This window comes from Bufo bufo, chromosome 5 (genome assembly GCF_905171765.1).
Source record: "Bufo bufo chromosome 5, aBufBuf1.1, whole genome shotgun sequence".
NCBI lineage: Eukaryota > Metazoa > Chordata > Amphibia > Anura > Bufonidae > Bufo > Bufo bufo.
This window is the reverse complement of record NC_053393.1, coordinates 256,579,731-256,601,588: the sequence shown is the minus strand read 5'-3', so window position 1 is coordinate 256,601,588 and position 21,858 is coordinate 256,579,731.

Sequence of the window (21,858 nt, the reverse complement as noted above, 5' to 3'; positions counted from 1 at the left end):
ATTTTCATAATGCCCCACAGGGGTGTTAAAAGCTGTCTTCCACTCATCCCCTTCCTTGATACGAATCAGATTGTAGGCCCCCCCGGGTATAACGGAGTCAGACGTGGCTCTTGACACCCTCGTGACAGCCAGCCAGGAAACACAAAAAAAGGAAACAGACTTATCTGAGGAATCAGGAGAAGCAGCATCCAGCAGTGAACAACTATCCAGGAAGAAGTATAAACCGCAAAGTGAGGCAGTATGGGAGGGAATATAAAGGAAGGCAATCAGTGTAAATAGGTGATAGCTGGGAGCAGGAAAGGAGATGACCAAGTGAAACCAAAACAAAGAACATCATGCAAGAGGTACAGAACAACGTCTACCAGACCTTCTGAGAGAGCTGGCGGTGACAGTACCCCTCCCTCTACGAGTGGACTCTGGACACTCAGAGCCCACCTTCTCAGGATGTGACCTATGTAAAGCCCTGATGAGACGAGTGGCCTTAATGTCCGCCACTGGGACCCACATCCTCTCCTCAGGACCATAACCCTCTCAATGAACGAGGTACTGGAGAGAACCACGGATAATGCAAGAATCCACAATCCTAGAGACCTGAAATTCAAGATTACCATCAACAACAATCGGAGGAGGAGGCAAAGAGGAGGGTACATAAGGTTTTACTAGGGACCTGTGAAAAACATTATGGATCTTCCAAGTCTGAGGAAGATCAAGACGGAAGGCAACGGGATTAATGACGGACAAGATCTTGTAAGGCCCAATAAACTTAGGACCCAACTTCCAGGAGGGAACCTTCAGTTTGATATTCTTTGTAGACAACTACACCAGATCACCCACATTCAAGTCCGGACCAGGCACACGTCTCTTATCCGCCACACGCTTATATCTCTCACTCATCCTCTTCAGATTACCCTGAATCTTTTGCCAAATAAATGACAAAGACGAGGAAAATCTCTTCTCATCAGGTAAACCAGAAGACCCCTCTCCAGAGAATGTCCCAAACTGCGGATGAAACCCATATGCACCAAAAAATGGTGACTTATCAGAAGACTCCTGGCGACGGTTATTTAAAGCAAACTCAGCAAGGGACAAGAAAGAAAGAACACCAATCCTCCTGATTCTCTGCCACAAAACAGCGCAGATATGTCTCCCGATTCTGATTGACGCGTTCGGTCTGACCATTCGACTGCGGGTGAAAAGCAGAAGAGAACAACAATCGAACCCCCAAGCGAGAACAGAAGGCCTTCCAGAATCTGGAAACACATTGCGTGCCCCTATCAGAAACGATGTCTGAAGGAATGCCATGCAATTTGACAATGTGATCAACAAATGCTTGCACCAGCGTCTTAGCATTGGGTAACCCAGGAAAGGGAATGAAATGCGCCATTTTGTTAAAACGGTCCACTACTACTAGAATCACAGTCTTCCCCGAGGAATGAGGCAGGTCCGTAATGAAGTCCGTGGACAGATGCGTCCAAGGACGGGAAGAAATGGGTAACGGGAGGAGAGAACCCGATGGCCGTGAATGAGGGACCTTGGCATGAGCGCAGGTCTCGCAGGCTGCCACAAAACCCTCAATCGTCTTACGAAGAGCCAGCCACCAGAATCTCCGAGCAATGAGATCCACTGTGGCTCTACTCCCCGGGTGCCCAGCAAGGACAGTATCGTGGTGCTCCTTAAAAACCTTGTGTCATAAAGCTAGAGGCACAAACAACCTCCAAACAACCTCCAAGGAGGACAAAGATCAGGAGCCTCTGCCTGGGCTGCCTGAACCTCTGCCCAAATCAGGATAAAGAGCAGAGACGACCACCCCTTCAGCCAAAATGGGACCTGGGTCTTCAAAGTTCCCCCCTCCCGGAAAACAACGAGACAGGGCATCAGCCTTCACATTTTTAACCCCAGGGAGGAACGTGACAACAAAATTAAACCTACAGAAAATAAATGTTTCACAATTAACATAAAAAAAATAAAAAAATAAATAAAAATAAAATAAAATTAAACCTAGAAAAGAATAAAGACCATCTGGCCTGTCTCGGGTTCAGACGCTTGGCTGATTCCAAGTAGGCCAGATTCTTATGGTCGCTAAACTGGGTAATAGGGTGTCTGGCCATTCCTCAAAAGCTAATTTGATGGCCAACAACTTCCTATCTCCCACATCATAATTTCTTTCTGCGGAGGAGAGTTTCCTTGAGAAAAAGGCACACGGTCGCCATTTGGCAGGAGAGGGACCCTGAGATAAGACCTCACCCACACCCACCTCAGAAGCGTCCACCTCAACAATGAAAGGTAGAGAGACATCAGGTTGTACCAAGATGGGAGCGGAAGCAAAACTCTCTTTGATACTAGAAAAGGCCTTAAGCGCATCTACTGACCAGGAGGAAAAATCTACCCCCTTTTTAGTCATATCAGTGATTGGCTTAACAACAGAGGAATAATTCAAAATTAACTTTCTGTAATAATTGGCAAAACCCAAAAACCGCATCAGCGCCTTCTGATTCTCAGGAAGCTCCCAATCAAGCACAGCGCAGACCTTCTCAAGGTCCATGCAAAAAGCAGAAGCGGAGAGAAGAAAACCCAGAAATTGAATTTTCGGAACTGCAAACACACATTTTCCAGTTTAGCGTACAATTTATTCTCCTGCAGAATGAGCAAGACCTGACATAGGTGGTCCCTATGAGTTTTGAAATCAGGAGAAAAAATCTAAATGTCATCTAGATACACCAGTACAAATTTCCCCATTAAATGATAAAAAATGCTGTTCACAAAATGTTGGAAGACGGCTTGAGCATTCATAAAACCAAAGGGCATAACCAAATTCTCGAAATGGCCCTCAGGGGTATTGAAGGCCGTCTTCCATTCGTCCCCTTTCCTGACCCTGACTAGGTTGTATGCCCCTCTTAAATCCAACTTAGAAAAAACTTTAGCCCCAACAATCTGGTTAAACAGGTCCGGGATCACAGGAAGCGGATATGGGTCACGAATTGTGATACAATTCAGCTCCCTGAAATCCAGACATGGTCTTAAAGAACCATCTTTTTTCTTAACAAAAAAAAACCCAGCGGCAACAGGTGACTTAGAGGGTCGGATGTGTCCCTTTCTCAGGCTCTCAGAGATATAAGTACGCATAGCGACTCTTTCAGGTTGGGAGAGATTGTATAAACGTGATTTTGGCAGCTTGGCGCCTGGGATAAGATTAATAGGGCAATCGTACTCCCGGTGAGGGGGTAGCTCCTGGACCCCACTCTCTGAAAACACATCCGAAAATTCTGAGACAAAAGATGGTGCAGTCTTGGTAGAAACCTCTGAAAGAGACGCCGTGAGGCAATTCTCTCTGCAAAAGTCACTCCAACCATTTATTTGCCTTGCTTGGGGTTATGTTTAGTGAGCCAGGGTAGCCCCAACACTAGAGGAGTAGGTAATCCGCTTAGGACGAAACATGACATATCCTCAACATGAGCATCACCCACAGTCAAACGGATATTGTGAACTATGCCCTTTAAGGATTTTTGAGAAAGTGGATCGGAATCGATAGCAAAAACAGGTATATCCTTTCCCAAAGTGCATACCTGGAAACCATGTGTTATAGCAAATTGATTATCAATGAGATTGACAGCTGCTCCACTATCTACAAAAATCTCACAAACAATGTTCTTGCTATCTAGCGCCACCCTGGCAGGTAGGACAAAACGGGAACTACAAGCAAACGGCAAACCTTCAATTTCCGCATCAACCTTGCCAATAGTAACAGATGGAAAGTTTTTAGAGGTTTTTTTTCTTTTTGTTTCTTTATTACCCTCAGAGAACTCCCTGAATCTCCTAGAGGGGCAAACATTTGCCAAATGATTTATACCCCCACAACAGAAACAAACCCTCTCCTCTGAGAGCTGAATCCTCTACTATCAGAGGCAAGCAAACCCAGCTGCATGGCCTCCTGCTCAGAGGGGATTGAGAGAGACTGAGGCCCCTGCGCACTGAATGAGAGCGCCCCACTGTCCTTGGACTGAATATGACATGAAGGAGTGGTCTCTCTTCTCTCTCTAAGACGCCTGTCAATACGGACAGCTAGAGACATGGCAGAGTCCAACGAGGCAGGTCTCTCATGAAACGCAAATGCATCTTTCAATCCCTCCGAAAGACCATGGCAAAATTGACTTCGGAGTGCAGCATCATTCCAACCAGTATCAGCTGCCCATCTCCGAAATTCTGAACAATATATCTCTGCGGACTGTTTACCCTGGCATAAAAAACACAGTTTAGATTCAGCCAGAGCAATACGATCCGGGTCATCATATATCTGCCCTAGGGCTACAAAAAATTCATCCACGGATCGGAGGGGCCGTGCCCCCACCGGCAGCGAAAAAAGGCCCAAGACTGAGCGTTATCCCTGAGCAGCGAGATGATGATCCGCACCCTCTGCTCCTCATCACCAGAGGAATGGGGAAGTAGGCGAAAATGGAGTTTGCAAAAGCGAACAAAATTCTCACTACCCCCGAAGAACGTATCCGGAAGCGAGATCTTAGGCTCGGAACAAACTCCATGAACGCAAGCAGAACCGGTCACCTGAAACTGAGACACAGTTTTACGGAGATCTGCTACCTCCAGTGAAAGACCTTGCATGCGGTCAATCAAGGCTGAAACCGGATCTATGCTTAAGACGGTAATGGCGGTTTATAATGTCACGGATGGTGTTGCAGATAGCTGAAAGTTATGGATAAACATCCGACTGGCTTGATCCCAAACTAAGGAGCATAAAGGTGACCCCTATAAAACCCTAAGAGCTCACCCTGACTGCTATGCCCATGCAAAGGTCTTTATGGTAGACGATGGCATGCCCCCGTACCTTACTATGTGACACCTGAAAACCCTATAATAGTGAGGGGACACGACCACCGACTCCCTGCACTTAATACAGACGGAGTCAGGGTCACCTACAATCAAACCAGCCAGGAAACACAAATAAAGAAAACAGACTTATCTGAGGAATCAGGAGAAGCAGCATCCAGCAGTGAACAACTATCCAGGAAGAAGTATAAACCGCAAAGTGAGGCAGTATGGGAGGGAATATAAAGGGAGGCAATCAGTGTAAATAGGTGACAGCTGGGAGCAGGAAAGGAGATGACAAAGTGAAACCAAAACAAAGAACATCATGCAAGAGGTACAGAACAATGTCTACCAGACCTTCTGAGAGAGCTGGCGGTGACACTCGGGTAAAGACCGTGGCCCCTCAAAAATTATGTGTCATGTCCTATTCCTGTCCGTTTTGTGGAGAAGAATAGGCATTTCTATAAAGTGCCGTCCTACTGCGCTCTGCACAGATGACAGCTCTTCCGCTGGGATGGGGTCAGGGAATCCTACACCCAGGGCCTGGTTGTGGATCGGCTGTGGAGAGGAGGGATCGCTTACCTCCTCCTTCTCCTGGCATTCCTGCGGAGTTGGTTGAGGATCTGTACCGGCCGTCCAGCATCCCTGTAGGTCTGGTGCAGAGACTGCAGTCCCATCTGCACCATCGGAGTTAGGGGTGCTGTCCCCCTGTGGTTGGGGAGAGAGACCGGTTGTCTCCTCTCCCTGCAAGGTACACTGCCGCTGGGGACTGGAGACGCTGCTCTCCTCTCCCTGCAAAAAATACTGCCACTGTGGAGCAGGACCGACTGTCCCTACTCCCTAAACTCTGGATGCCGCTGGGGAGTCAGACCGACTGTCTGGACTCCGGGTAACGCTGGCTGTAGTTGGGGATCTGGGCCGTCTACCCAGCATCCCAGAAGTGCCGGTAGAGAGACTTTGGTCCCATCTCTACCTGCCGTCGGGTGGTTATCCCAGAACCAGTCGATAAAGTTCCCTACTTTGGGAGCTGGTAGGGAAGCAGGGGGTATAGCCTCCTAGTCTTCCCAGTTGTAGGATGGCATATATGGCTCTGCTTGTCGGGTAGGTTGGGGATGAATAGAGCTGAGCAGGTGTTGGTAGGTCTGCTCCAGCTCCCACTCCCTTGTTACCAGGTGGGTCATGTCTTTGCTCACCTCCCATCCGTCAGCATAAACATGCATGCCCATCCGGTAGTTGTAAATGTCCCAAAACCTAGACTCCTCCGTGCTGCCGAGATCAATGTCCTCCTCCAAGGCTTCCCATAGTAACCCAGGTCCATTATAATCCTTCCCTTCAGGTAAGTCGTGCTCGGCCTTCCAGGGGGAATGTTGAATGACATGCCACCTTAGGGCCCGGTAAGTGTCCTCTAGCCAAAGCTCCTTACATACCAGGCTCTGGAGCTCTGTTACCCACTCGTCCAGGGGCTGCTCTCCCAAGAGACCCATCCGCATCGTCACATGCTTCTGTAGCCGCTGCTCATAACTGGGGAGACTCTCACCTCGCCGCCGCTGGGCATTTTCCTTTCTGTCTGCATCCCTGTAGTCCGCGGCTGCCTCCTCCTCCTCGTCATGGAACATTGTCCGAAGACTAGTTGATTCCATCCTGCTGTATCCAGGGGCGCTGTATGAGGCAAGCGTTGCCCTCAATTTTGTAAATCCACGAACGCTGTCTCCGAGCTGCTTCTCCTCTCACTAGGACGCCATCCCACTGCTGCCACCACTGTAACGGATCTCCTGGCACCCCGACTGGGTACCTCCGTTGATGAAGACAGAGCCTTTGAAATCCAATATGCCCAAATAGTGTCCCAGGGGCCATAGTCACAGGGCAGGAGGCTGGCAAGCAGGCCTCTCCAACTCCCAGTGACGAAGGTGCTTTCGTCACAACTACCATTCTTGCAATAATTATAGACCCCATCCAATTCCCATCCATCTGAGATGACTCTAGCAATGCATATACAGCCAGGTCCATAAATATTGGGACATCGACACAATTCTAACATTTTTGGCTCTATACACCACCACAATGGATTTGAAATTAAACGAACAAGATGTGCTTTAACTGCAGACTGTCAGCTTTAATTTGAGGTTATTTACATCCAAATCAGGTGAATGGTGTAGGAATTACAACAGTTTGCATATGTGCCTCCCACTTGTTAAGGGACCAAAAGTAATGGGACAGAATAATAATCATAAATCAAACTTTCACTTTAAATTCTTGGTTGCAAATCCTTTGCAGTCAATCACAGCCTGAAGTCTGGAACGCATAGACATCACCAGACGCTGGGATTCATCCCTGGTGATGCTCTGCCAGGCCTCTACTGCAACTGTCTTCAGTTCCTGCTTGTTCTTGGAGCATTTTCCCTTCAGTTTTGTCTTCAGCAAGTGAAATGCATGCTCAATCGGATTCAGGTCAGGTGATTACCTTGGCCATTGCATAACATTCCACTTCTTTCCCTTAAAAAGCTCTTTGGTTGCTTTTGCAGTATGCTTTGGGTCATTGTTCATCTGCACTTTAAAGCGCCGTCCAATGAGTTCTGAAGCATTTGGCTGAATATGAGCAGATAATATTGCCCGAAACACTTCAGAATTCATCCTGCTGCTTTTGTCAGCAGTCACATCATCAATAAATACAAGAGAACCAGTTCCATTGGCAGCCATACATGCCCACGCCATGACACTACCACCACCATGCTTCACTGATGAGGTGGTATGCATAGGATCATGAGCAGTTCCTTTCCTTCTCCATACTCTTCTCTTCCCATCACTCTGGTACAAGTTGATCTTGGTCTCATCTGTCCATAGGATGTTGTTCCAGAACTGTGAAGGCTTTTTTCGATGTCGTATGGCCAACTCTAATCTGTCTTCCTGTTTTTCAGGCTCAGCAATGGTTTACATCTTGTGGTGAACCCTCTGTATTCACTCTGGTGAAGTCTTCTCTTGATTGTTGACTTTAAAACACATACACCTACCTCCTGGAGAGTGTTCTTGATCTGGCCAACTGTTGTGAAGGATGTTTTTTTCACCAGGGAAAGAATTCTTCGGTCATCCACCACAGTTGTTTTCCGTGGTCTTCCGGGTCTTTTGGTGTTGCTGAGCTCAACGGTGCGTTCCTTATTTTTAAGAATGTTTCAAACAGTTGTTTTGGCCACAGCTAATGTTTTTGCTATCTCTCTGATGTGTTTGTTTTGTTTTTTCAGCCTAATGATGGCTTGCTTCACTGATATTGAAGTCACTTTTCGGCACTAAAAAGGCTGTAAAATAGCCCAGGAAAGGGCTAGAGGGCTGCAAAAGGCAGCAAAATGTAGGTAAATCCCCTGCAAACAAATGTGGATAGGGAAATGAATTTTAAAAAAATAAAAAAAATTAACCAATATCAATTGGAGAGAGGTCCCATAGCAGAGAATCAGGCTTCATGTCACCCACCACTGGAACAGGCCACTGTCAGATATTTTTAGGCCCCGTCACCCAGACAGAGGAGAGAGGTCCCATAGCAGAGAATCAGGCTTCATGTCATAGCAGAGAATCAGGCTTCATGTCACCCACCACTGGAACAGGCCACTGTCAGATATTTTTAGGCCCCGGCACCCAGACAGAGGAGAGAGGTCCCATAGCAGAGAATCAGGCTTCATGCCATAGCAGAGAATCAGGCTTCATGTCACCCACCACTGGAACAGGCCACTGTCAGATATTTTTAGGCCCCGGCACCCAGACAGAGGAGAGAGGTCCCATAGCAGAGAATCAGGCTTCATGTCACCCACCACTGGAACAGGCCATTGTCAGATATTTAGGCCCCAGCACCCAGACAGAGGAGAGAGGTCCCATAGGAGAGAATCAGGTTTCATGTCATAGCAGAGAATCAGGCTTCATGTCACCCACCACTGGAACAGGCCACTGTCAGATATTTTTAGGCCCCGGCACCCAGAGAGAGGAGAGAGGTCCCATAGCAGAGAATCAGGCTTCATGTCACCCACCACTGGAACAGGCCACTGTCAGATATTTTTAGGCCCTGGCACCCAGACAGAGGAGAGAGGTCCCATAGCAGAGAATCAGGCTTCATGTCATAGCAGAGAATCAGGCTTCATGTCATAGCAGAGAATCAGGCTTCATGTCACCCACCACTGGAACAGGCCACTGTCAGATATTTTTAGGCCCCGGCACCCAGACAGAGGAGAGAATCAGGCTTCATGTCACCCACCACTGGAACAGGCCACTGTCAGATATTTTTAGGCCCCGGCACCCAGACAGAGGAGAGAGGTCCCATAGCAGAGAATCAGGCTTCATGTCACCCACCACTGGAACAGGCCACTGTCAGATATTTAGGCCCCAGCACCCAGACAGAGGAGAGAGGTCCCATAGGAGAGAATCAGGTTTCATGTCATAGCAGAGAATCAGGCTTCATGTCACCCACCACTGGAACAGGCCACTGTCAGATATTTTTCGGCCCCGGCACCCAGAGAGAGGAGAGAGGTCCCATAGCAGAGAATCAGGCTCCATGTCACCCACCACTGGAACAGGCCACTGTCAGATATTTTTAGGCCCTGGCACCCAGACAGAGGAGAGAGGTCCCAAAGCAGAGAATCAGGCTTCATGTCATAGCAGAGAATCAGGCTTCATGTCACCCACCACTGGAACAGGCCACTGTCAGATATTTAGGCCCCGGGCACACAGACAGAGGAGAGAGGTCCCATAGCAGAGAATCAGGCTTCATGTCATAGCAGGGAATCAGGCTTCATGTCGCCCACCACTGGAAGAGGCCACTTTCAGATATTTAGGCCCCGGCACCCAGACAGAGGAGAGAGGTCCCATAGCAGAGAATCAGGCTTCATGTCATAGCAGAGAATCAGGCTTCATGTCACCCACCACTAGAACAGGCCACTGTCAGATATTTTTAGGCCCCGGCACCCAGACAGAGGAGAGGTTCATTCAACTTTGGGTTGCCCCGCAATATAATGGTAAAATTAAAAAAAGAGGATTGAATGAAGATGTGCCCTGGAGTACAAGAATATATGGTTAAGGGGAGGTAGTTAATGTCTAATCTGCACAAGGGATGGACAGGTCCTGTGGGATCCATGCCTGGTTCATTTTTATGAACGTCAGCTTGTCCACATTGGCTGTAGACAGGCGGCTGCGTTTGTCTGTAATGACGCCCCCTGCCGTGCTGAATACACGTTCAGACAAAACGCTGGCCGCCGGGCAGGCCAGCACCTCCAAGGCATAAAAGCCTAGCTCTGGCCACGTGGACAATTTGGAGACCCAGAAGTTGAATGGGGCCGAATCATCAGTCAGTACGTGGAGGGGTGTGCACACGTACTGTTCCACCAGGTTAGTGAAATGTTGCCTCCTGCTAACACGTTCCGTATCAGGTGGTGGTGCAGTTAGCTGTGGCGTGGTGACAAAACTAGTCCACATCTCTGCCATGCTAACCCTTCCCTCAGAGGAGCTGGCCGTGACACAGCTGCGTTGGCGACCTCTTGCTCCTCCTCTGCCTTCGCCTTGGGCTTCCACTTGTTCCCCTGTGACATTTGGGAATGCTCTCAGTAGCGCGTCTACCAACGTGCGCTTGTACTCGCGCATCTTCCTATCACGCTCCAGTGCAGGAAGTAAGGTGGGCACATTGTCTTTGTGCCAGGGATCCAGCAGGGTGGCCACCCAGTAGTCAGCACACGTTAAAATGTGGGCAACTCTGCTGTCGTTGCGCAGGCACTGCAGCATGTAGTCGTTCATGTGTGCCAGGCTGCCCAGAGGTAAGGACAAGCTGTCCTCTGTGGGAGGCGTATCGTCATCGTCCTCCGTTTCCCCACAGCCACGCACCAGTGATGGGCCCGAGCTGCGTTGGGTGCTATCCCGCTGTGAACATGCTTCATCCTCATCCTCCTTCACCTCCTCCTCATCCTCTAGTAGTGGGCCCTGTCTGGCCACATTTGTACCTGGCCTCTGCTGTTGCAAAAAACCTCCCTCTGAGTCACTTCTAAGAGACTGGCCTGAAAGTGCTAAAAATTACCCCTCTTCCTCCTCCTCCTTTTGGGCCACCTCCTCTTCCATCATCGCCCTAAGTGTTTTCTCAAGGAGACATAGAAGTGGTATTGTAACGCTGATAACGGCGTCATCACCACTGGCCATGTTGGTGGAGTTCCACCTGGTGGGCACGTCGCATATGAGGCGGTGAGCGGGAAGGCTGAAGTTACGCTGTAGCGCAGACAGGCGAGCAGCGGCAGGATGTGAACGCCGGAAGCGCGCACAGACGGCCAGCACTTTATGCAGCAGCTCTGACATGTCGGGGTAGTTGTGAATGAACTTCTGCACCACCAAATTCAGCACATGCGCCAGGCAAGGGATGTGCGTCAAACCAGCTAGTCCCAGAGCTGCGACGAGATTTCGCCCATTATTACACACCACCAGGCCGGGCTTGAGGCTCACCGGCAGCAACCACTCATCGGTCTGTTGTTAAATACCCCGCCACAACTCCTGTGCGGTGTGGGGCCTGTCCCCCAAACATATGAGTTTCAGAATGGCCTGCTGACGTTTACCCCGGGCTGTGCTGAAGTTGGTGGTGAAGGTGTGTGGCTGACTGGATGAGCAGGTGGAAGAAGAGGAGGAGGAAGCCGAGTAGGAGGAGGAGGCTACAGGAGGCAAAGAATGTTGCCCTGCGATCTTTGGCGGCGGAAGGACGTGCGCCAAAGAGCTCTCCGCCTGGGGCCCAGCCGCCACTACATTTACCCAGTGTGCAGTTAGGGAAATATAGCGTCCCTGGCCGTGCTTACTGGTCCACGTATCTGTGGTAAGGTGGACCTTACCACAGATGGCCTTTCGCAGTGCACACTTGATTTTATCGGATACTTGGTTGTGCAGGGAAGGCACGGCTGTCTTGGAGAAGTAGTGGCGGCTGGGAACAACATACTGTGGGACAGCAAGCGACATGAGCTGTTTGAAGCTGTCTGTGTCCACCAGCCTGAATGACAGCATTTCATAGGCCAGTAGTTTAGAAATGCTGGCATTCAGGGCCAGGGATTGAGGGTGGCTAGGTGGGAATTTACGCTTTCTCTCAAATGTTTGTGAGATGGAGAGCTGAACGCTGCCGTGTGACATGGTGGAGATGCTTGGTGATGGAGGTGGTGGTGTTGATGGTACATCCTTTGCTTGCTGGGCGGCAGGTGCCAACGTTCCTCCAGAGGCGGAGGAAGAGGCCGAGGCGGCAGCAGCAGAAGAGGTAGCAGGGGGAGCCTGAGTGAGTTCCTTGTTTTCAAGGTGTTTACTCCACTGCAGTTCATGATTTGCATGCAGATGCCTGGTCATGCAGGTTGTGATAAGGTTCAGAACGTTAATGCTTCGCTTCAGGCTCTGATGGCACAGTGTGCAAACCACTTGGGTCTTGTCGTCAGCACATTGTTTAAAGAAGTGCCATGCCAGGGAACTCCTTGAAGCTGCCTTTGGGGTGCTCGGTCCCAGGTGGCGGCGGTCAGTAGCAAGCAAACTCTCTTGGCGGCGGGTGTTCTGCTTTTGCCTACTGCTCCCTCTTTTGCTACGCTGTTGGCTCAGTCTCACCACTGCCTCTTCCTCTGAACTCTGAAAGTCAGTGGCACGACCTACATTCCATGTGGGGTCTAGGACCTCATCGTCCCCTGCATCGTCTTCCACCCAGTCTTCCTCCCTGACCTCCTGTTCAGTCTGCACACTGCAGAAAGACGCAGCAGTTGGCACCTGTGTTTCGTCATCATCATATACGTGCTGAGGTGGTATTTCCATGTCCTCATCATCAGGAAACATAAGTGGTTGTGCGTTAGTGCATTCTATGTCTTCCACCGCTGGGGAAGGGCTAGGTGGATGCCCTTGGGAAACCCTGCCAGCAGAGTCTTCAAACAGCATAAGAGACTGCTGCATAACTTGAGGCTCAGACAGTTTCCCTGATATGCATGGGGGTGATGTGACAGACTGATGGGCGTGGTTTTCAGGCGCCATCTGTGTGCTTTCTGCAGAAGACTGGGTGGGAGATAATGTGAACGTGCTGGATCCACTGTCGGCCACACAATTGATTAATGTCTGTACCTGCTCAGGCCTTACCATCCTTAGAACGGCATTGGGCCCCACCAAATATCGCAGTAAATTCTGGCGGCTACTGGGACCTGAGGTAGTTGGTTCACTAGGACGTGTGGCTGTGGCAGAACGGCCACGTCCTCTCCCAGCACCAGAGGGTCCACTAACACCACCACGACCATGTACGTGCCCGCATCCCTTACTAGATGTTTTCCTCATTGTTACCGTTCACCACAATAAGAAAAAAAATATTTGGCTCAATGTATTGAATTCAAATTCAGGCCTTTTTTTACAGGCACCTAACACTATCTGGCTATCTATTTAGGTACCGTATTACACTAATACAGGCACAGCAGTAACCACAGATTTAGGGGAATATAAATTGTAGGCCTAGTATTTAGGCCCTGGATGAAAGGTATCCTTTTACGGACAGAATTAGACTTGGAGATGCACGGTAGCGTGTGAAGTTATTGAGGATGACCCTATCAGCACTTGAATTTGCACCTTCAATGTAATATACCCTTTTACGGACAGAAATACACTATGTGAGATGCACAATAGTGCGTGCAAATTTAAAGGCTTATGCTTTCAGCAATTGTAATTTAACAATTTGTTTAATATACCCTTTTACGGAACAAAAATACAATTGGAGATGCACGCTGAGTATAATATACCCTTTTACGGACAGATTTACACTTGGCCTGCAACAGCAGATCCACTGATTTAGGGTATTGCTATTTTGGCAATTGAATTTCACCCCAGAAAAAAAATTATCCTTTGCCAGACAGCAGACAGTATTACAATTGGCTAGCCACAGCTGAAACACCAGATTTAGGGTACTGCTATTTTGGCAATTGTATTTCACCCCTCAATAAAATAGCAAGCACAGCCAAGCCCTTGATTTGGATATAGCAAAAAAACAACAACACACTATTGATGGTTAAATGGACTTGGTGGCAGCTTGTGCTGGCGCACCACAAGACACAAAATGGCCGCCGATCACCCCAGAAAAAAGTGACAGAAAAACGCTCTGGGCAGCCTAATAACAGTGAGCAATTAACTAGCAGAAGTTGAATGATTCACAGCTGTAGATCGATCACTTCATTAAGTGTTTTTGCTGAGTAAAGCCCTGCCTAATCTCGCCCTAACAGCAGCTGCATCCTCTCCCTACACTGATCAGAGCAGAGTGACGTGCGGCGTGCTCATCCCTACTGAGAAGCCAATTGTCCTATTACTTTTGGCCCCTTAACAAGTGGGAGGCACATATGCAAACTGTTGTAATTCCTACACCGTTCACCTGATTTGGATGTAAATACCCTCAAATTAAAGCTGACAGCCTGCGATTAAAGCACATCTTGTTCGTTTCATTTCAAATCCGTTGTGGTGGTGTATAGAGCCAAAAATGTTAGAATTGTATCGATGTCCCAATATTTATGGACCTGACTGTATATTTGGCATAGGTCCCACAATCTTTTCCACCAAAAAACTCAAAAAAATATTTCAGATTTCATTAATCGTGCAATAATAGATGTCAGAAAATATGTCTTAACATTAGGAACCTCCAATCCTCCTCTATCATATGGAAGAGTCAAATAGGATAGCTTCTTTCTCCCTCTTCCTACAGCCCATATTAATTTGTTAAACATATTTTCTACATTTTTAAATACTGCATTATCCAAATACACAGAAGAGTTGGAGATAATATACATTAATTGTGGAATAATTACCATCCTTATCAAGCCTATCTTATCTGCTTTATTTAACTGTCATTTATTAACCGACCTTAACCTTACCCTTCTCAATAATGGCTATAGATTGGTATCAACAAGCCTTCTATAATCTGAAGAGACAACTATCCCCAAATACCTAAAACTCGCCTGAGGATCCAATAATTGCAATTTTGAGTTAGCTATCTCCACACTTGAGTCTAATGGTGTAAGAAATACAAATTTTGGAAATAATATATGCATTATATTTTATAGATTATGAGTGATTTATTTGTGTGAATCAGAGACGGGTAAGGTGACTATACGTCTGTATATCTCATTAGTATGTATCTAGCTCCTTTTGTCTTACTCTGATTCTCACAGATAAAGGTCTTGCGGGGATGGGAGTTATTCCGGTATAGGCTGATTGGCAGAGAACAAAAGGCACCCAAAATTTGTCAATAGTGGAGAAGTGTCATAAAATGCTAAAATAACTGGTTTATCAAGATTCAGTTTCTGGGCAGGCCGACAGACTCTCAGATAACCGATATGGGACGTTGGCATGGATGGGGGTTGAGAGTTTTTAAGGAATGAAAGATCCATGCTTTGGGGAAGCTGGGGGAAGCTGGAGGTGTCTGGGAGAAACTTGGAAGGGGACAGGAGAGGAGACTGGTGGACAGACCTAAAAAGGCCATGTGTGGTAAATATGTACTGGAAGGTTTAAAGAGTTGTCTGTTGTATAAGTTTTGTCATCTTGGATTGGTGAAGTAATTGTAAGTTTTGTTATGTGTGTATAAGTCTCTCTCTATGTAATATTTATTTCTTTTAGTTCCACTGTAACTCCATGCTCATCAATAATAATACTGTAATATCAATTTTAGTACGTTCACTCTTGTGTCTCATTTATTGCATCCAACCTTGAATCAGACCCTGTAAGAAGGTATATTGTATATAGTACCGTATATATTTAATATATATTTATATATAATAATTTCTTACAATGGTAACAATATAGATTTATTCCAATTAACTCCTATACCGGAATAACTCCCATATTCCTTAATAACACTCATCACATATTCTATAGCATCACTGGTTTGTCCTAAAATGACCAAACCGTCATCCGCATATAATGAGATTTTGTCCCCTTGCATCACAAAAGGTGCAACACCAAGTGATCAAAAATGCGTATGTCCCACAAAATAGTACCAATAAAACCGTCACCTCATCCCGCAAAAAATGAGCCCCTACATAAGAAAATCTCTCAAAAAATAAAAAAACTATAGCTCTCAGAACATGGACACATTAAAACATAATTTTTTTGTTTCAAAAATGCTATTATTGTGTAAAACTTTAATAAATGAGAAAAAGTATACATATTAGGTATCGCCACGTCCGTAACAATCTGCTCTATAAAAATGTCACTTGACTGAACCCCTCAGGTGAACGCTGCAAAAATAAATAAATAGAAACTGTGCTAAAACAACCAATTTTTTTGTCACCTTGCCCCATAAAGTGTTATAATGAATGATCAAAAAATCATATGTACCCAAAAATAGTACTAATAAAACTGGCACCTTATCCCCTAGTTTCCAAAATGGGGTCACTTCTTGGGAGTTTCTACTGTAAGGGTGCATCAGGGGGCTTCAAATGGGACATGGCATCTAAAAACCATGTGGAGTTCCTTTGCTTCTGCGCCCTGCCGTGTGCCCATACAGCAGTTTATGACCACATGTGGGGTGTTTCTGTAAACCGCAGAATCTGGGTAATAAATATTAAGTTTTGTTTGGCTGTTAACCATCGATGTGTTAAAGAAAAAAATTGATTAAAATGGAAAATCTGCCAAAAAAGTGAAATTTAAAAATTTGATCTCCATTTTCCTTTAATTCTTGTGGAACGCCTAAAGGGTTAACAAAGTTTGTAAAATCTGTTTTGAATACCTTGAGGGGTGTAGTTTCTACAATGGGGTCATTTATGGGGGTATCCACTATGTAGGCCCCACAAAGTGACCTCAGACCTGAACTGGTCCTTATAAAGTGGATTTTGGCAATTTTCTTAAAAATTTTAGGAATTGCTTCTAAAATTCTAAGCCTTCTAACGTCCTAAAAAAATAAAATGACATTTACAAAATGATTCCGACATGAAGTAGACATGGGGAATGTTAAGTAATAAATATTTTATGAGGTATCACTTTCTGTTTTAAAAGCAGAGAAATTGAAATTGTGAAAATTGCTAATTTTTCAAAATTTTTGTTAAATTTGGATTTTTTTTTATAAATAAAGGCGATATACAGTACAGATAAAAAGTTTGGACACACCTTCTCATTCAAAGAGTTTTCTTTAGTTTCATGACTATGAAGGCATCAAAACTATGAATTAACACATGTGGAATTATATACATAACAAGCAAGTGTGAAACAACTGAAAATGTGTCATATTCTAGGTTCTTCAAAGTAGCCACCTTTTGCTTTGATTACTGCTTTGAACACTCTTGGCTTTCTCTTGATGAGCTTCAAGAGGTAGTCCCCTGAAATGTTCTTCCAACAGTCTTGAAGGAGTTCCCAGAGATGCTTAGCACTTTCACTCTGCTGTTCAGCTCACCCCAAACTATCTCGATTGGGTTCAGGTCCGGTGACTTTGGAGGCCAGGTCATCTGGCGCAGCACCCCATCACTCTCCTTCATTGTCAAATAGCCCTTACTTTCAAAGTTTTCCCAATTTTTCGGCTGACTGACTGACCTTAATTTCTTAAAGTAATGATGGCCACTCGTTTTTCTTTACTTAGCTGCTTTTTTCTTGCCATAATACAAATTCTCACATTCTATTCAGTAGGACTATCAGCTGTGTATCCACCTGACTTCTCCTCATAGCCACTGATGGTCCCAACCCCATTTATAAGGCAAGAAATCCCACTTATTAAACCTGACAGGGCACACCTGTGAAGTGAAAACCATTTCAGGGGACTACCTCTTGAAGCTCATCAAGAGAATGCCAAGAGTGTGCAAAGCAGTAATCAAAGCAAAAGGTGGCTACTTTGAAGAACCTAGAATATGAAATATTTTCAGTTGTTTCACACTTGTTTGTTATGTATATAATTCCACATGTGTTAATTCATAGTTTTGATGCCTTCATAGTCATGAAAATAAAGAAAACTCTTTGAATGAGAAGGTGTGTCCAAACTTTTGGTCTGTACTGTATATACACTAAAATATATCGTGAAGTACAATGTGTCACAAGAAAACATTCTCAGAATGGCTTGGATAAGTAAAAGTGTTCAAAAGTTATTACCACATAAAGTGACACATGTCAGATGTGCAAAACATTGCTTGGGCAGGAGGGCGAAAACTGGCCCAGTGTAGAAGGGGTTAAAGACAATGCCCCTCACATAAGCCTTAAATGAAACTTTATATTTTAGTCTTTGTTGTCTCATTTGTTAGGCCCCATTGATATGAACGTTTATTCCCGATAACCCGCCCATGTAAAATGCTGCCGATAATTCATTCATTGGGTGAAAGCATCATTGATGCGGACACCAAAATAATCCTTTCTGGGCAGCTGATCATTCTATGTAAACAGGTATCTGCTGTCCAGAAAAATTAACCTATATGAGAACAAGTGATTGCTTTAGTGATCACTCATCCCCATACAGAGGAAATGATAGCTGCAAAAATGCAACTTTTACCTCCCCTTGTGAGCAGGCAATTATCGTGAAAGATTCCTTGCTGACTTTGAAAGCAATACTTGCTTTCAAATTTAGCCTGTGTAAAAGGGCCTTTACATGGTATCATTTATGTTTGTCACTCCTGGTTTTTACTTTAGATATATTGCTCTTGCATTTATATTAGCTATAGAGTTGCTTCAGTTTATATTTACTATCCTGTTTTCCTTTTTTATTTCTGTATAGGGGTCAATGAAATTTTTTCTACATGTACTATAGAACAGAAGCAGTAATAAGTAGTAAAGGGCTGGGTGTGCCCAGAGCATTGTAGCTGCAGATACTGCCTTACAACACAGCTGCTGCAGAACATCAAAACCAGATACCAGAAAACTGTACAATATGTGTTTTACCATCCAGACTACATAGCATTTGAAATCTCATTGACAACATAAACTACCAGTAAACTCCAGACAGTTAATATTTTTCTTTTAAGTTTGGGAGAATAGCACATTAGTGTGTCTTACCATACAAAGAGTAGCGGTGTATACCAGTCTGAGTGATAACATGTAATACTAGGCTGAAATCTGTGTCAGTGCATTCCCCCGGGCACTTCAAACATTGGTATGGTGGTGGGAAATAATCGCATAGAAATTTTACACTAGAGAAAGCTTTTTTTTCTGAATCTGCATATTTTAACGCACAAAAGACATTAGGCCCAAATCTGTGGTGTCGATACTGCATTATTTCCAAAGTCAACTGTCAGTAGCAGTGTCTTCAGTGTGTTTGTGGAAAGGGAAGGACATCATATTGCACCTTCTTTCGTCCCATACTTATTTAGCCCCAAAAATGTTAAGAATTCGGAAGAGTTCCAAATGAAAGACCCAGGGCCAGCTATTCAGCCAGAAGTAATAGTGTTAGGCCGCAGTTGTCCCTGCTGGCTTTGAAAAGGTGCAACATTAACATTGAGGAGAAAGAGGATGAGATTGTGGAATGCATGACTCACTCTCTCAGTTACCGCAAGATGATGTGGAGGTGACCTCTGAGTTTGACACCATGCTGTGGAGTCAGATGTCGAAGCATTCCTCTTGCGCCTCCTCCTTGCAGTCCCAGAGAAGATTTTCAGTGGAGTTCTCTCAGTCTTCACTGTGTTTTCCTAGTGGGGCATCTCCCTTTTTCCAAAGTGGCAAAAAAACTACAGTACACTCTATGGCAAATAGTCAAGGGAGTCTCCCTATGAGAGCAGTCAGCATTTTTAACTGCCCTGAGGAGGAGTTTCAGCAGTAGGCTGCATACCCACCCCATGTATAGCTATGTTAAAGGTGGTAATAGTGGCACCCATAGTCACTGCAGGGGAGGGGGGCCAAGGAGCCCACTATGATATCTCACAGTCTGATAAAAGTGGCAGAGAAGGAGAGGACTCCAATGACAATTGTGTGTTGGACAGGACCTGGGAGATAGATCGAGGTGCTGATGAGAAGGAGGCAACATCAGAGGAGGAGGGTGTTGTGCGTCAGCAATAAAGAGCAGAGGTGTTGTACCTCCCAGCTAGGGCCATGTCTGCTTCAGGATCTGGTGATCCCACTGACGCTGTGGGTGGGTTAGGGACAGAACGCGCCAGAACTAAATCAAGCTTGGCTGCCTCTAGCTGTCACGACAGGTAGGTAAGCAGGAAAACAACCAAACACAGGAAAACAAACTGAACAAATGACTAGGCACAATAGCTAGGGAGAAAGGGTCACCTCCTAGTGATCCCTAAAAGCTTTCCCTAAGCTGCTGTGCCCATGTGCATACCCTTAGGGTGGATATGCACATGCCCTTGTGCCTAAACCGGAACTCCCTGGGCAAACTCTAAGCAGCAGGGAAAAGGGAAGAGGCTAACTGCTTCTTCAAACCAGGAAGAAGCAAGCGTCTCCCTAGAGGCCTAGATAAAACACACAAAGGGAAATGAAGGAGAGGACTTATCTGAGCAAAGCTGGAGCAGACGATCCAACACACATCAAGAGCTCCCAGGAAATTACTATAACCCGCACAGGCCACTGGGAGAAGGAGGAATAAATAGCCTCGCTAATAATTAACCCAGTACATCTGAGGGAAGGTGGATCCAGCTCAAACCCAAACCAAAACAAATAGAAGAATCAGACATGTGCAGCCAGCCTGGCAGATCTCCGCACATTCACAGGGCAAGGCGTGACAGTACCCTCCCTTCTACGGGTGACCTCCGGACACCCCGGACCAACTTTATCCGGGTGTGCCCTGTGAAAGGCCCTCACCAGCCGGCTAGCACTAATATCAGAAGCCGGAATCCACATTCTTTCCTCAGGACCGTATCCCTTCCAGTGCACTAGGTACTGGAAGGAACCCCGAAGAACACGTGAGTCGAGAATCCTAGAGATCTCAAACTCTAAATTGCCATCCACCTGGACAGGGGGAGGTGGCAATGGAGATGGTTCCACAGGTTCCACATATTTCTTCAGTAAGGACCTGTGAAACACATTAGGGATCTTCCAGGTCTGCGGAAGATCCAGACGAAAAGCCACTGGGTTGACCACAGCAGAGATTTTGTAAGGGCCAATAAATCTTGGACCCAGTTTCCAAGATGGTACCTTGAGCTTAATGCTTTTAGTGGACAACTACACCGAATCACCCACACACAGGTCCGGACCAGTCATACGTCTCCTGTCCGCTATCCGTTTATATCTATCACCCATCTTTTCCTAATTAACTTGGATCTTCCGCCAGATAGATGACAAGGTGGAAGAGAATCTCTCCTCTTCTGGCATTCCAGAAGTTCCAGTCCCAGAAAAAGTACCAAACTGTGTGTGAAAACCATATGCGCCAAAAAATGGCGACTTATCAGTGGACTCCTGTCTACGGTTATTCAAGGCAAATTCGGCTAGAGACAAGAACGAGGACCAGTCATCCTGGTTCTCGGCAACAAAACACCTCAAATAGGTCTCCAGGTTTTGGTTAGTGCGCTCTGTCTGACCATTCGACTGGGGATGAAAAGCTGAAGAGAAAGACAGTTGAACTCCCAGACGAGAGCAAAACGCCCTCCAAAACCTGGAAACAAATTGCATCCCCCTATCAGACACCACATCAGAGGGAATGCCATGTAGTTTTACAATGTTATCGATAAAAACCTGAGTGAGAGTTTTGGCATTGGGCAAGCTAGGTAACGGTACAAAGTGGGCCATCTTACTGAAGCGGTCCACTACCACCAATTCACAGTTTTCCCAGAGGAACTCGGTAAATAAGTAATGAAGTCCATGGACAAATGCGTCCAAGGACGAGACGGGATGGACAACGGAAGAAGGGATCCTGAAGGCCGAGTGTGAGCCACCTTCGCATGTGCACAGGTCTCACAAGCCTCCACATAACCCTCCACACCCTTGCACAACCCTGGCCACCAGAATCTCCGGGAAATAAGATCTATGGTGGATTTGTTTCCAGGATGTCCCGCAAAGACCGTATCATGATGTTCCTTGAAAACCTTGTATCGCAGTTCAGCAGGAACAAACAACTTTTCTGGAGGACAGGAATCAGGAGCCTCCTCCTGGGCCCCCAACACCTCCATCTCCAACTCTGGGTACAGAGTGGAAACCACCACTC